The sequence below is a fragment of the Diceros bicornis genome, chromosome 35 (genome assembly GCF_020826845.1).
Source record: "Diceros bicornis minor isolate mBicDic1 chromosome 35, mDicBic1.mat.cur, whole genome shotgun sequence".
NCBI classification, from domain to species: Eukaryota; Metazoa; Chordata; class Mammalia; order Perissodactyla; family Rhinocerotidae; genus Diceros; species Diceros bicornis.
The window spans coordinates 27,970,739-27,984,635 of NC_080774.1; the positions used below are offsets into that span (position 1 = coordinate 27,970,739).

The 13,897-nt window shown below is 48.6% G+C and overlaps 1 pseudogene; it reads right to left on the minus strand.

Moving 5' to 3' along the window:
- Positions 1-319: 319 nt before the first annotated feature.
- LOC131398609 (Y-box-binding protein 1-like) lies at positions 320-1,214 on the minus strand (annotated as a pseudogene).
- Between the last annotated feature and the right edge of the window lie 12,683 nt (positions 1,215-13,897).

The window sequence follows — 13,897 nt, forward strand, 5'->3', positions numbered from 1 at the left end:
CTCCTTTTTTTTTCCACACCAAAGCCGCAGTAGATAGTTGTACGTCATAGTGGCACGTCCTTCTAGTTGCTGTATGTGGGACTCGGCCTCAGCATGGCCGGAGAAGCGGTGCCTCGGAGCGCACCCAGGATCCGAACCTGGGCCGCCAGTAGCGGAGCGCGTGCACTTAACCGCTAAGCCACGGGGCCGGCCCAAAGAGACATCTTTAGATAGAATAATGAAAGTCCCGTACTGCATAGATGAACAGATAGTTCGTTATCTGGTCAAGAGGGAAAAAGCAGGCACTTAAGGTCTTCAGCTCCCATCTTTTGTTCATTTCTTATTGCTGGAATTTCATGTGCGTTTCTTCTTGTTGGATGACTAAAGCAGATGGTGGAGGGATGGTGAGCGTGCATCTCCTCAGCCCGCCCGGCTCAGCCTCGGGAGGGGAGGAGTTCTCTGCTGGTGGATCAGCTGCTCTTGTCTCTGCCATCGTCTGGTTTAAGGTTTTCTTGGCATCTGTGTTGGTCATTGAAGGCGCGGCAGTGCTGATGTTGAAGTGGCTGCTTACGTTAGGTCTCAGCTCCTTGACTTTCCTGATCTTCATGGCCGTCCTCTCTGGGCTGTCTTTGGCCAGGAGGGCCCCTGTGGAATTGTGGGCTACACCCTGATACAGCTTCTGTCTCACTGGTCTCCCTTGTTCTCCTGCACGCTGGTTGTCAGTCCCCTTCATCACTCCTCCCTGCACAGGAGGGCTGGAACATTCTGTTGTCACCCATAGGGTCTCTGCATGTAGTAAGGTGGGGACCGTGGCCTACGTCGGGCCGGCGCTGTGGGGTCTGGCCTTTGGGAGCGCTCTCTGGTCCCTGTTCTTTCCCTGTTGTCACTATTCTGCTAATTCTGCTGGTGGTTGTGTGGAGGACCCCTGTGACATGGAGAGCGTCTGTGAGGGTCCTGATCTGCTGAATGTCTACTATCTTGCACTGCAGCTCCCCCAGGGCCTGTCACACTTGCTGCCTCTGCACCTTTCTCCTTCCGCAGCGTCAGACTGCATAGTCTCCCGTCTCCTGCACTGCGAATGTCCTCCCTGGGGTTCTTCCTCTTTGTGGCGGTCTGTGTACATCTTCCTGGGTGTCCTTCCTGTTGATGAAACCATATCCATTTTGTACATTGAACATTTTACTGTTCCCCAAACCTTTGTTACGCTTACCCTCTTGTGCCTGCGCCTTCTCCATGGTGCTGGGCTTGGTGTTGGCAGCACTGGGGGCAGGGACAGCTGAGGGTCTTGGCTCGGGGTGTGGTGATGTTGACTGGGCCGGCTCGCCACTCAAGTGTGCAGTGATGGAGCATGGAGCTAGGGGTGGCAGCAGGGCTCTCAGTGCTCTCCGGGGTCCGCTCTTCCCTCCCACCACTGATCAAACTCTAATTTGGATTATGTGAGATTTGTTGAGACTTGTCTTAGGTTGGTGGAGAATGTGATCTCTTTTGGCAGATGTCCCCTGTGCACGTGAGAAGAACGTGTATTCTGCTGCGTTGGGGGGAGTGTTCTATGGTGTCAGTCAGGTCAGTGTGGTTGACAGTGCCGGCCAGGTCCTCTGTGTCCTTACTGATTTCTGTCTGGTTGTTCACTCAGTTATGGAGAGAGTGTTGAATCTTTGATTGTGGATCGCCTCTTTCTCCTTTCAGTTCTGTCGGTTTTTCTTCGTATATTTTGAAGTTCTGTGTCTAGAAGCTATGATTCTAATGATAAATAACCATTAAAGACTGTTCTGCCTTACTGGTGAATTGGCCCCTTTATTATTATAAAGTGACCCTCTTTCCCTGGTAAAATTCTTTGCTTTGAAAGCAACAGTGTTGTCCTGGCCTGCGCTCCACCCTACCTGGACCTAGACACCACATGAACGCACTCCTCCCTGCAAGGTCCCTGCAGGGAGGTGCTGTCTGGTGGGGCCTGCCCCCGACCCCCAACCAGAGGCCTGCTGGGCATCACAGAACGCCAGAACTGAGAGACCCTGAGTTACCACTAGTCCAGCCCCCCAGACATGGGCTCGAGCCCACTGTGGCGCTCTTGGAGAAGCAAGAGATGAGGGGCGGAGCGGGAGGCCCCAGGCTCATCACCTGGTCCCTGAGTGCTGGAGCAAATGGTCGCTGCCCCCTCCATGTGCCCGTGTGCCCCCACGCCCACCCCTGCTGCCCGGCCTCATCCAGAGCAGAGTTTCCTCCAAACCTGCTTGGAGGATGCCTGACAGGGCTGGTCCGTCCATCCCAGCCTCCCGTCTCCCAGACCAAGACCAGTCTGCGTGCTCAGAATGTGCTGACAGCAGAAAACAAATACCAGAGAATAAAAACTGCCCTGTTCCTATAACCACTCTCGCTTTCCTTTGGTGTAGCCTTGGCATGCTGTGTCTTTCTCCATCTTTACTTTTACCCTGTCTCTGGGCCTCTTGTAGTTAGAGTTAGGTCTTGCTTTTTTTGTCCATCTGGTAATCCGCCTTTTATTAGGTAATTACATTTAATTTGTAAGGACGTTAATGTGACTATTGGCTCCTGTTTCCCCCTTTTTTCTGCCTTCTTTTGGGCTAATTATTGGTATGATTCCACTTGATCCCTGTATTAGCTTCTTGGCTCTTCCACTTCACTTTGTTTTTCATGGTTGCTGTGAGGATGACCGCCTACATCTTCTGTTCGTGCCAGTCCACCTTCAGTGACGCTGTGCCGCCTCACGACGGTCCCCTTCCGTTTCCCCTTCTTGGCCTCGGTGATGTTATTGGTCATATTTTACTTTTACCTGAGTTATAAACCCCACAATAAATCATTCTTTTTGCTTTCACATTCAATTATATTTTTAAATGTGGTGAAAGTCTTTGCTGTTTGCCCACGTTGAGCAGCTGAGGTGACCGTCATTCCTGTGTGTGATCCCAGTTGTCCATCTAGTGCTGTTCTCCTGCTGCCTGGAGGGATTCCCTTCACACCTCTTGTGGTAGTGACCTGCCAATGATTAATTCTCTCAGTGTTTGAATGTCTGGAAAAGTCTATTTTTTTATACAGTCTTATTGACGTATAATTGACATAAAAATAAAGTACTCATTTAAACTCTATAATTTGACAAGGTTTAAAATTTGTTAACATATTGATGACCCATGAAGCCATCACCTCAATCAAGATAATGAGCATATCCATCACCCCCAAAGTTCTCTCCTTCCACCCCTTCTCCCTTTCCTACTCATCTACTTCTCTGTATTTTCTAGAATTTTATGTAAATGGGATCAGTGAGTTCACTGTTGTGGTTTGGATTCTTTCACTGAATATGATTATTTTGAGATTCATCCATGTTGTTGAGTGTGTCAACATGGTTCTTTTTATTGCTGAGTATCACCTTTATTGTGATAAAATACACAACACAAATTTTACCATTTTAACTGTTTTTTTAAAACTCCTTACTTTTTAAATTTTATGTGTGTGTGTGTGAGGATTAGCCCTGAGCTAACACCTGTTGCCAATCCTCCTCTTTTTGTTTGCTGAGGAGGACTGGCCCTGGGCTAACATCCATGCCCATCTTCCTCTACTTTATATGTGGGAGGCCTGCCACAGCGTGGCTTGATAAGTGGTGTCTATGCCCAGGATCCGAACCTGTGAATTCTGAGCCACCGAAGTGGAGCACATTAGCTTAACCACTAGGCCACCGGGCCAGCCCCTTCAGTGGCATCTTTTGAACTTCCTTCCTGAGTCATCACACTACAGATCTGTGGTGAGAGTTTTGTTGTTTTTTTTTTTTTAACAGAATAGAACATTTTTTGAAGGATTTTTGTTCCTTTTTTTGGGTGGTAGGATTAGTGTGGGAAATGAAGTTTGGACTGAGAAATTGTAGGCATTTTGGTAATTCAGGTGGATATTTGAAATTGGGGAATGACTATAAAGAGATTGCTGTCACTAAATCTTACTTCACTCCATAGTATGTAGAAACTGAATCCAATTTAAATGTCCTGTGCAGTGTTGAATTTAAAGAAAAACTATCATGAATCTTTTTGTGAAGAAAATGGCATCATCTTTATTTCTCTCTTGGTAAGTCTGAAGTTTCTGGCCTGAGTTTACCTCAGACCACAGTGCTCCCCACCTTCCATTGGATATGGGACAGAAACCTTGCTGTCACTCTCCAGCTTTGTCCAAACCTCGGTCACCAAACCCTGCGGATTCTTTCCCTCAGGATGTGTTCCCCTGAGCCTGTTCAGGCCTCCTCTGCTAGCTCAGACCCTCACTGCTTCTGCTGGGCCTGCTGTGGTGGTTCTGAACTAGGCCTTCCTCCTCTGGTCCTCCTCCTCTAGCTCAGGGGTCAGTGTGGTGGGTGGACCAGCCGCCTGGTCCTGTAAATAAGTTTTGTGTGAACACAGCCACATGTGCTCATTGGCGTATTGTTGTGGCCGCTTTTGCTGCAAAGACAGAACTGAGGAGCTGTAACAGACCGTGTGGCCCACCCAGCCTAGACTATGTAGTGTCTCGCCCTTTACAACAAGGTTTGCTGACCCTGCGTGCTGCTGCCAAAACCTCGGGTCACGTTGTCCCTTGGATCTGAAACTTGGAATGCCCCCCCTTTGATCCCAGCCCTAGAATGTCACCCTCTTCCTCCTACTTAGCACATACATCCACCACCTCCTGGTGCAGTGGTGGCAGCAGTCCCAGGACCTCTGACAGTGTGCCTGTCACCCTGCTCTGCACATGCTGGCTCATTTGGTGGGAAAGCAGGGGGCATGACTTTCCCTCCTGATACCACCACACCTCTGAATCTGTCTAGGTGGAAAAGGTTTCAGCCACAGAAATTAATCCCCGTCTTGTTGAAGCCCATGGAGAAAATAACGTACAAAGAATCCAAAGCAGTGTCCCTTTTGAGAAGGAAGGCAGTCCTGCCACCTGGGCACCTATCACATGTCACAGTTGCTGGGACACAGCCCTTCAGGCAGCTTGGGACCCGGCCAGAGTGGCCAACTCCGGGGCTCCTCTTTCCCTGGTTTCCTTTCTGGAAACCAGCACCCTGCTCTCCTGGCTCCCTGCCTGGCACCAAGAATGGCTCAGAGCCTGCAGAGGGAACCAAGCCTTCTCTGGGGTCAACCAGAGGAGACCTGTGTGTCTTCTGTTTCCATGAAAGCAGCCACCATTTCTGGGTTTGCCGGAAGCTTCACAGAGTGCTTTCTTCATACATAAAATGACTTCTTTTGTCCTGACAATACCCTGACTGATGCATGGTTCTAAAAGCTTCCAGAGAGAAAAGATTAGCATGCACACAGAGAATGAGAAAACAGCATGGCATTGAACATATGAACAGCCACACTGGAAGCTAGAAGAAAATGGAGCACAGCCTTCCTGATTCTGAAGGACACTGATTTCCAGGTCAGAATTCTATACTTAGCTAAATGATTAATCAATAGTGAGGATAAAATGAAGACATTTTCAGACATGCCCAGTTTCAAAATTTTACTTTTCGTCCACTTTTCTCAGGATACTACTGAAGTATATGCAATATTAAAATTAGGAAATGAGGGCAAAAAACCAAGAAACAGATATAGAATCTGGGAAACAAGGAAGCCAACATGGGGAGAGATGACGAGAGTTCACAGGATGGTGGTGGAGGGAAGTCCCAGCACGGCAGCTGTGAGATGGGCCTGAAGACCCCGTTGGCCGATTGGCCGGGAGGATCGAAAGAGGGAAGAAATGGAACCAGTGGACGACCCAGTGAGAGGAGCCTTCAGTCCCGTCAGAGGGCTTGGGAAGAATCTGTAACAGGACATAGAAAATGAAGCAAATGTGCAGGTGGGCCAATTACTCACTCCTGGAAGAACAAAATGTTGTACCAGCAGGGAAATATAATTGTGCTACACTGTATAGCTCACGAGTGAACAGTGTTTCCAAAGTCATAAGATCAACATTAAGTATCAACCAAAGTAATCAGAAACAGCTGGGCTGGGAGAAGGGAGAAGGGTCCGTTTGTGGGGCGAGGCGGGTGGGTGTTTTGTACAAGTGCTGATTTCTTATGTTTTATCAGAAGAAGTGAGTATATGATATTCAGAATAATCAAGGAAGAAGTAGAAATTAAATAACATTATTCAGAAATATGAAGATATTCTGAAGAAATATGAAGATCAGAAGAAACAGTTAAAAGAATTGAAAGGATTGCCTCTAGGAAGCCACAGGCACTGCTAGTTTCCCCACAATCCTGAGAGCACTATTTTACTTTTAAATTAGATGTATTTATTGCTCTGACAAAAAGTAGAAATTAAACATCAGAGAAAAGTAAGAAAAATGGATATCCTAATAGAAAAAACATGGGCAAGGACATTCATAAACAATTCACAAAAAAGGAAAGGACGAATTAACACGAAAAAAAAATACTCACACTAAAAAATCAGAGAAATGAAAATATGCACAACAATAATATACATTTTCCCAGCAGATTATTTAAAAAACCCTTACTCCTCTGCACATTGTTTTCCCTGTTCAGTAAATTGGAAATGTAACAACACTTGCCTTGATGAATTCCTGTCGAGGACGCAATGAGATACCGCACAAGAACTCTCAACTCTTACATGATACAAAGGAATGAAAGATGAGAAAGCGGCCTCCGTGTTGCAACCCTGGGATATGGCTAAAAAGATGGTGATAATTTGAGGCTAGCCCGGTGGCACAAGCAGTTAAGTGCACGCACTCCACTGCAGCGGCCTGAGGTTCGCCGGTTCGGATCCCGGCTTTGGATCCCGGTGTGCACCGATGCACCTCCTGGCAAGCGGTGCTGTTGCGGCATCCCATATGAAGTAGAGGAAGATGGGCATGGGTGTTAGCCCAGGGCCAGTCTTCCTCAGCAAAAAAAGAGGAGGATTGGCAGATGTTAGCACAGGGCTGATCTTCCTCACACACACAAAAAAAAGATGGTGACAATTTTCCCATTTGACATTCTTTTATTTAAATGAGTAGATAATTCCAATTATAAAATATTCCCCCATGAAATTCAGTAGGACTGTAACCGAAAGCACATTTTCACGTTTCCTGCTCTGGCCCTGTACAGAAATGTTTGCTCTCCCTTCATCTCCCAATCACACTGGTGGAAAGGCAATTGGGAGGAACGAATGTGTAACACACACAGCAGACTCTTCATCAGATGTTGGAAAGGCACTGGGTCTTGTTCAGGGGAACCGTCCATCCTGGTTTCTCTGAAACGGTCCCAGTTTGTGCCTGTTTTCTGGGAGTCATGATGAATAGCATCCACTTTTATTCTCAAAGTGTTCTCATTTGGATGATAAATTATCTGGTTACCTGATAAATGTCTGGTTACCTGAGTCACAGTCTCCTAGGATGCAGGTATTAATTTATGCTAAAAATACAAGACAAAATGCTTTAGGTACCATGTGGGAAGAGGGTAAACTGGTTCTATTAATATATATGCATTTTAGGAGATTGAGTTATAGTCTTGATGACACAATGTGTGTGTGGCTAATGCAGGTAGAAAGAGGCTTTCTTTGCTCTCTCAAAAGATGATGTGGATCTGCTCAAGCAGCTACACACGGTCTCCATTGTGAGCCTGTGTTCTCAGCGTATTGACACAGAATCAACAGTTTTATCTTGGAAAATAGTAAAGTGACATGTTGCAGAGAAACCCTGTCCGTACAAGAGCCACAGGATAGCTCCTGTGGAACTTGCTATTTTTAGTAGAACTTTTCGTATTTGGTGCCATCCGATTTCCTGCAGAGCATGCCACTTTCTGTGATTGAGCTCCATAAGGGTGATCTGGAAGGTGCACAGCATTCTAAACTTCTTTCTACATCATTAATGGAAACTTAGATTATGTTTACTATGGTATCTGCCTCCCCATCAATCAACATCTGTTGGAATGGCTGAAGAAAAAGAGTGAACTTTCCTAAACTGTCAGTGCACTGGAAAGTGAGAAAGTGCCGTCAGGACGCTAGAAACTGTGAGAAAGTCCTGAAAGAGGGAAAGCAGACAGGGCCACCTTTACAGAGAAATGAGTCTGGAGGGAACCTTATCCAAGGTGGGTGCAGGAGAGAACTCCCATAGAAGTAGAGAGTGCGTCCCAGGGGATAAAGGCACCGGGAGAGGCTCAGGGGCCATCACTGGGTGACTCATCAGGACATGCTCTTCGAGCAGCTCCGCCAGTTTCTGACTGGGCCGAGCAGCAGACGACAGTGACATCTGCTCTCAGGATGAAGCAGACACCGGGCTCTGGGGCTGGAGAGGCTGAAACTGCCCTAGTAGCTGATGAACACCTACTGTAAACTACCAACACGACCTTTCTAACATTGTTAGAACCTGCCCTCTCCCCCATAGTCACTGCCAGCAAGCTGAGTCCATCAACAAATAAGGGTCCTCAGACACACAGAGAGACAGAGAGTCAGCCTGTATTTGAGGAAACTCACCATGAAAGCAGAAATGCAATAAAAAGCACTAACACCTGAAGCAACTGAGTTAACAGAGCAATTAGAAAAAGGCTGAAAAATAAATATAATACCCTCAAAAGTATTCAAAGGCTGTTTGTGTTCATGAGAAAGACATAAAGATTCCTGGAAATTAGAAGCAGGTGTCCCCCCTCCACCACAGCCACCTCCGTGCTGCTGCTGCCCTGGCTGCCTGGGTGCTCCTTGGTGCAGGTCGTCTGCTGCTTGTAATGGGGTGGCTGAGAGGCTGGTGCCCACCCAGGCCACAGAAGGCCCCAGGAAGGAGTGGACAGGCAGAGTGACCTCCTCAAGGTGACGTCAGATCACATTCACCCCCCTCGTATAAAACTGTTAAGGACTTGCTGACCCTCTGAGGATGGACACCAAACTGTCACCGTGGGCTTTAAGGGTCTGCGTGAGCCAGCTCCTCTCTGCCCCTCGCCTCGCTCCAGGCTTCCTCTCACCCTCTCCGCCCCATCCTCTCCCCGCACTCCCTCCTGGGCCTCCTTGTGCTGCATCTTCTACCTGAAACACATTCCCCCATCTCTCAGAGAAGTGAGCCTTGCTCTGCCTTCAGACCTCGGATCAGTCAGTCTTCTGGAAAAACAGGCTCCCTGACCTCCGTGGAGGGGTCAGGTCTTCCTATTATTGCTCCACTGGACCTGTTTTGGGAGCTTTTATCAAAGTTGCACGTTCACGTTGATCTTTCTGACTCTAAACTCCCGGCAGTCAGACGTCGGGTCTGTGTTTGTTCACCGTTATATCCCAGCACTCACTGGGGACCAGGAGATTTGGTGAATGAAGTAAGAATAACCCTCCCAGATTCCTGTACAAGGAAGTTCTCAGAATACATTCCCAGAGGTAAAACACCCCAGGATTTGACACGTTCCACAATTTTAAAAAACAGCTTTAGAGGCCGGCCCTGTGGCGTAGCGGTTAAGTGGGCACACTCCACTGCTGGCGGCCCAGGTTCGGATCCGGGGCACACACCGATGCACCACATGTCAGGCCATGCTGTGGAGGCGTCCCACATAAACTGGAGGAATATCAGCACTGATGTTAGCTCAGGGCCAGTCTTGGCAAAAAGAGGAGGATTGGCATGGATGTTAGCTCAGGGCTGATCTTCCTCACAAATTAAAATAAAATAAAATAGATAAATAAATAGCTTTAGTGAAATAGAATTCACATACCATACAATTCATCCATTTAAAGTGAATTCAGTGTTTTTTAGTATATTCACAGAGTTGTGCAAACATCGCCACAATCTAATTTTAGAACATTTCTGTCCTCTCCAAAAGAAACCCTGTACACATTAACAGCCACTCCCCGTTCTCCCTCCTTGCCCCAGTCTCAAGCAACCACTGGTCTACTATCTGTCTCCATCAAGTTGCCTATTCTGGACATTTCATACAAGCAGACTCTCACAATATGTGGTCTTTTGTGAACAGCTTCTTTCACTTAGCATAGTGTTTTCAAGTTTACCTGTGTTGTAGCACCTATCCGTACTCCATTCCTTTTTATGGCCAAATAATATTCCATCGTACCAGTTTTTATTTATCCATTCCTCAGTTGGTGGACATTTGGGTTTCTTCTACTTTGGGACTATCATGAATAATGGTGCTACGAAGATTGGTGCACAAGTTTTCCATACTCTTGGGTATATACCTAGGAGTAGAATGTCCGGGCCATGTGTTTATCTTTCTGAGGAATAGCCATACGCTGTCATGTCATTTTGCATTCCCACCAGAAATGTGTGAGGGTCCCAATTTCTCCACATCACCAACTCTCGTTATTGTATGTCTTTTTGATTATGACCATCCCAGTGATTGTGAAGTAATATCTTGTTGTGGTCTTGATTTGCATTTCCCTAATGACTAGAGATGCTGAGTATCTTTTCACGTGCTTATTGGCCATTTGTATATCTTCTTTGGAGAAATGTCTATTCAAATCCCTCGCCCATTTTTAATTTGGGTTGCTTACCTTTTTATTGTTGAACTGTAAATATTCTTTGTGTATTCTAGATACAAATGCCTTATCAAATATATGAGTTGCAAATATATTCTCCCATTCTGTAGGTTGTCCTGTCACTTTCTTGATAGTATCATTTGCAGTACAAAGACTTTTAATTTTCATGAAATCCTATTTATCTATTTTTTCTCTTGTCACTTGTACTTTTGATGTCATATCTAAAAACCATTGACTGATGCAAGGTTATGAAGACTGCCTCCCACGTTTTCTCCTAACAGTCTATAGGTTTAGCTCTCATACCTAGCTCTATGATCTGAATACTGGACAGGTCCCTTCCAAGGCAGTGACCGTGTATTTCCCCAACGATTTTTGTTCAACATGAGACTCAATAGCCCTGTCCCTGTCACAATCCTTGTCTGTTCAGGTACAAATTAATTTACCCAAGTAGTTCATATGTTGGTTCCTGAGAGGTTAGGAGCTGGATGTGTATGTAACAGGTAGAATAAGTATCTGTCAGACAATGTGTTTATTGGGCAGCTACTGTGGTGCTGGAGCTAGAAAGATGAGTGAGCTCTACTGCTTGTCCTCAAGGAGCAAACACACCCATTGGAGATTCAGTCACATATTTATTTTTCAGCATCTTGAAGGGCCCAGCACCAAGCGGTGGTAAAGAAGTACCTCTCTTTTATTTGTGGAGTGTGGGGTAAGTGCAGAGGGGGGCACTAAATCCAACCCGGGAGGAGGGGTAGGTGGGTGGGAGGTGGACGGAGGATGAGGAGGTGCTGACTGAATGGGAGGAAGTCATCTGGCTGAGGAGGCAGGGGGACCAAGCAGACCTTCAGAGACCTGGCCTGAGGACCAGAGGACTGTGCATCTCAGCAGCGAGCACGGGGCTGTGTGTGGTGAAAACATCACCCCTTTCACCTGCAAAGGGGACACAGGAAATCAGTGCCCGGCTGTTGGGGGCCAACCGAGGCAGACAGCTGGCTTCACCCACCCTCCTGCGTTGCCTAGAACATAGATCTTAATGGGGAAAGTTTCAGAGGCACAGACTCAGAGCTTTCCAGGTGACGTTCTGTAGAACACAGCACGCTCGGGATATTACCAGATGCCACTAGACAAATGCCGAGGAACAGTGTAGCCTGAGGAGCTTGTGAGTCGCTGGAGCGGAGCCTCAGGAGAACCACAGAGCTGTGGCTCCCACACTCAGCACTGCCAGAAGGCCCAGGACCGGGTGGTCTGAGACGAGTCTGGATTTGGCCCTTTGGCAGCGGTCAGGGTGGCGGCCAGAGGATGGAAAGTCGAGACGTGAGTGGGAGCTGAGGAGGTGGAGGCAGAGGGCACAAACACTCCTGAGGCTCCCAGGAGAGGGGAAGAGAATGGCACAGCAAGGATGCCTGTCCCCAGCCTGACCTCCCCTGAGCCGGGCCAGCACCTCTCTCCTTGGATGTCTATTTCCTCCTTGATGTGTCCCCCGGCCCCCCACCCCATCCCCCCAGCTGCCGTGACTCCAGGACTCCTCCCGAAGTCCATGCTCAGTCCCCCGAGCATCCTCCTGACTGTACTCCTGCCTCTGCTCTCGGCCCCCATTCCTTTCTCAACTGCAGTGAGAGAGCCCTTTGCAAACTTGAACTCGGGATCATTGTGAAGGTCAGGTCCCCATCGCCCTCACCTGGAAGCAGGTGGTGCCCCAGCCGCCCACTCTGCTCCTGCCTCCCTGGGCACCAGTCACTGTGGGCGGTGGGCTGTCCTTCCCACATGCAGTCTGCTCTCCCCCAGATACCGCCTCCCAGGCCCCCGACCACTGGACCCTGTGCCCTCCTTGACCTTGCCGTTCCTCTTTGCTCTTTATGACTTCTGGGCTCTGCAACACGAGCTCCCGGGGCAGTGGGTGGTCCTGCCTGTTCCCTCCACGTCCCCAGCACAGCTGAGGTGCACACAGTAGGTGGCTGTTTCACAGTTAATGGATGTGTTCGTGAAGTGGAGCATTTTGATGTTGCTTTTTAGGGCACTGGAGAGTGTTTTCAGGTGAAGAGAAGAGAGCACGAGAGAAATATGGATGAGAATGGTGTGTGGAGGACGAGTGAAGCCATGGAGAGAGATGGAGGGTAAATGGGGACACCCCATCCTCGTGGACAGAGGTGGACATCCACTGGGGGTGTCGTGGGGAAACAGTGCCATTGCTGTCTCACCCCAGACCATCATCTCACCAAGTGTGTTCACAGCCCTTCTCCTGACTTAATGAGTCTGGTTACAAAGGCTGTTATCTGTTAAAGCTGAACTGGTAGATTCTATGGTATCTTACTTCCCTCTAATCTGATGAGAGCACCTGCCCTGCCCCGGGAAAGGGGAACACGGACACTTGGCCAGGACGGTGCACTCCTGACGAGATGCTCACGTGGGGCTGGTCAGTGCAGCTCAGTCCCCAGCTGCGCACACGACCCTCTGAGCTTCTGGAGCCACAAAAAATGCAGCGCATGTCCCAGGATCGTCAGCTTTTCACATCGAGGCCAACTCTGACCTGCTGAGGAGAAGGCAAAAGCCTCTGGCTCAGCCCAGGTCCAGGCCTGTGCTGCCCGAGGCCCACTCTGGGCCTGTTTCCCCGACCTCCTGGGGCCCCCCTCTCCCGGCCACTTTAGTGTTACACCCGCCTCGGCCTGTCGCCACTGCAAATGAACCCACTGTCCTTCTGGGCAAGGATGGGGTAACCAGCGGTCTCTGCTGTCCCTGAGTGGTCAGGGGACTGTGTAGGTGACCACACTGCATGCTGAGCCCAGGCACTGAAAGACTCAGGAGCAAGAACAGGTTTATTCACATCTGTGGTTGGTTACAAATGTGGTTTGATTTTTGTTCACAGGCCCCAAAATGCTGTTATTCTGAGTTTACATCAAAATACGAAGCCCGGCATTTACAGTTGGAAAACTTAAGAACAAAGCAGGCTTGGTGTAAAATCACCGTTGAGACGTTGTTCTCTCCGGTGCGTCATCTGTGGGGTGAAGGGAGGTGCTCGCGACCCCGGGGGATGATTTCTGACGGCGAATGTGTAACTGTCGTGTAGTGTGAACGTTCAGGTGTCATCAAAAGGTCACTGTCTCTTTGAGCACTGGATTTTATTGAAGATACAAACAACGCTTTGGACCGTCTTTGGTTGTAGACCAGACGCTCAGCTCCAGCGGCCCCGCCGCATCCCCTCCGCCCACGGGGACCAGAGCCCCCGGACGAGGTGGGGGTGCTGGGCGGCCGCTGAGCCACGGGCTCACTGGCTCGGGAGCTGGAAAGGAGCCAGAGGTGGAGCACTGTCCCCCGAGCACCTGTGCTCCTAGAGGATCTTTTCTCCTCTAAAGGGAATCCTACGGCCCAGCCTTGGAATCTCTGGGAGAACACCCCTGCTGGAGAATGACCCTGCTTTTGCCAAATGCGGCAAAATTTAGCTTTAAAATTAGGAATCAGAGAACCGCCATCTAATTTTCTCAGCAATCTCTTTTAGGGTCTTTGATTCTTCCCTGGAGCCGGAG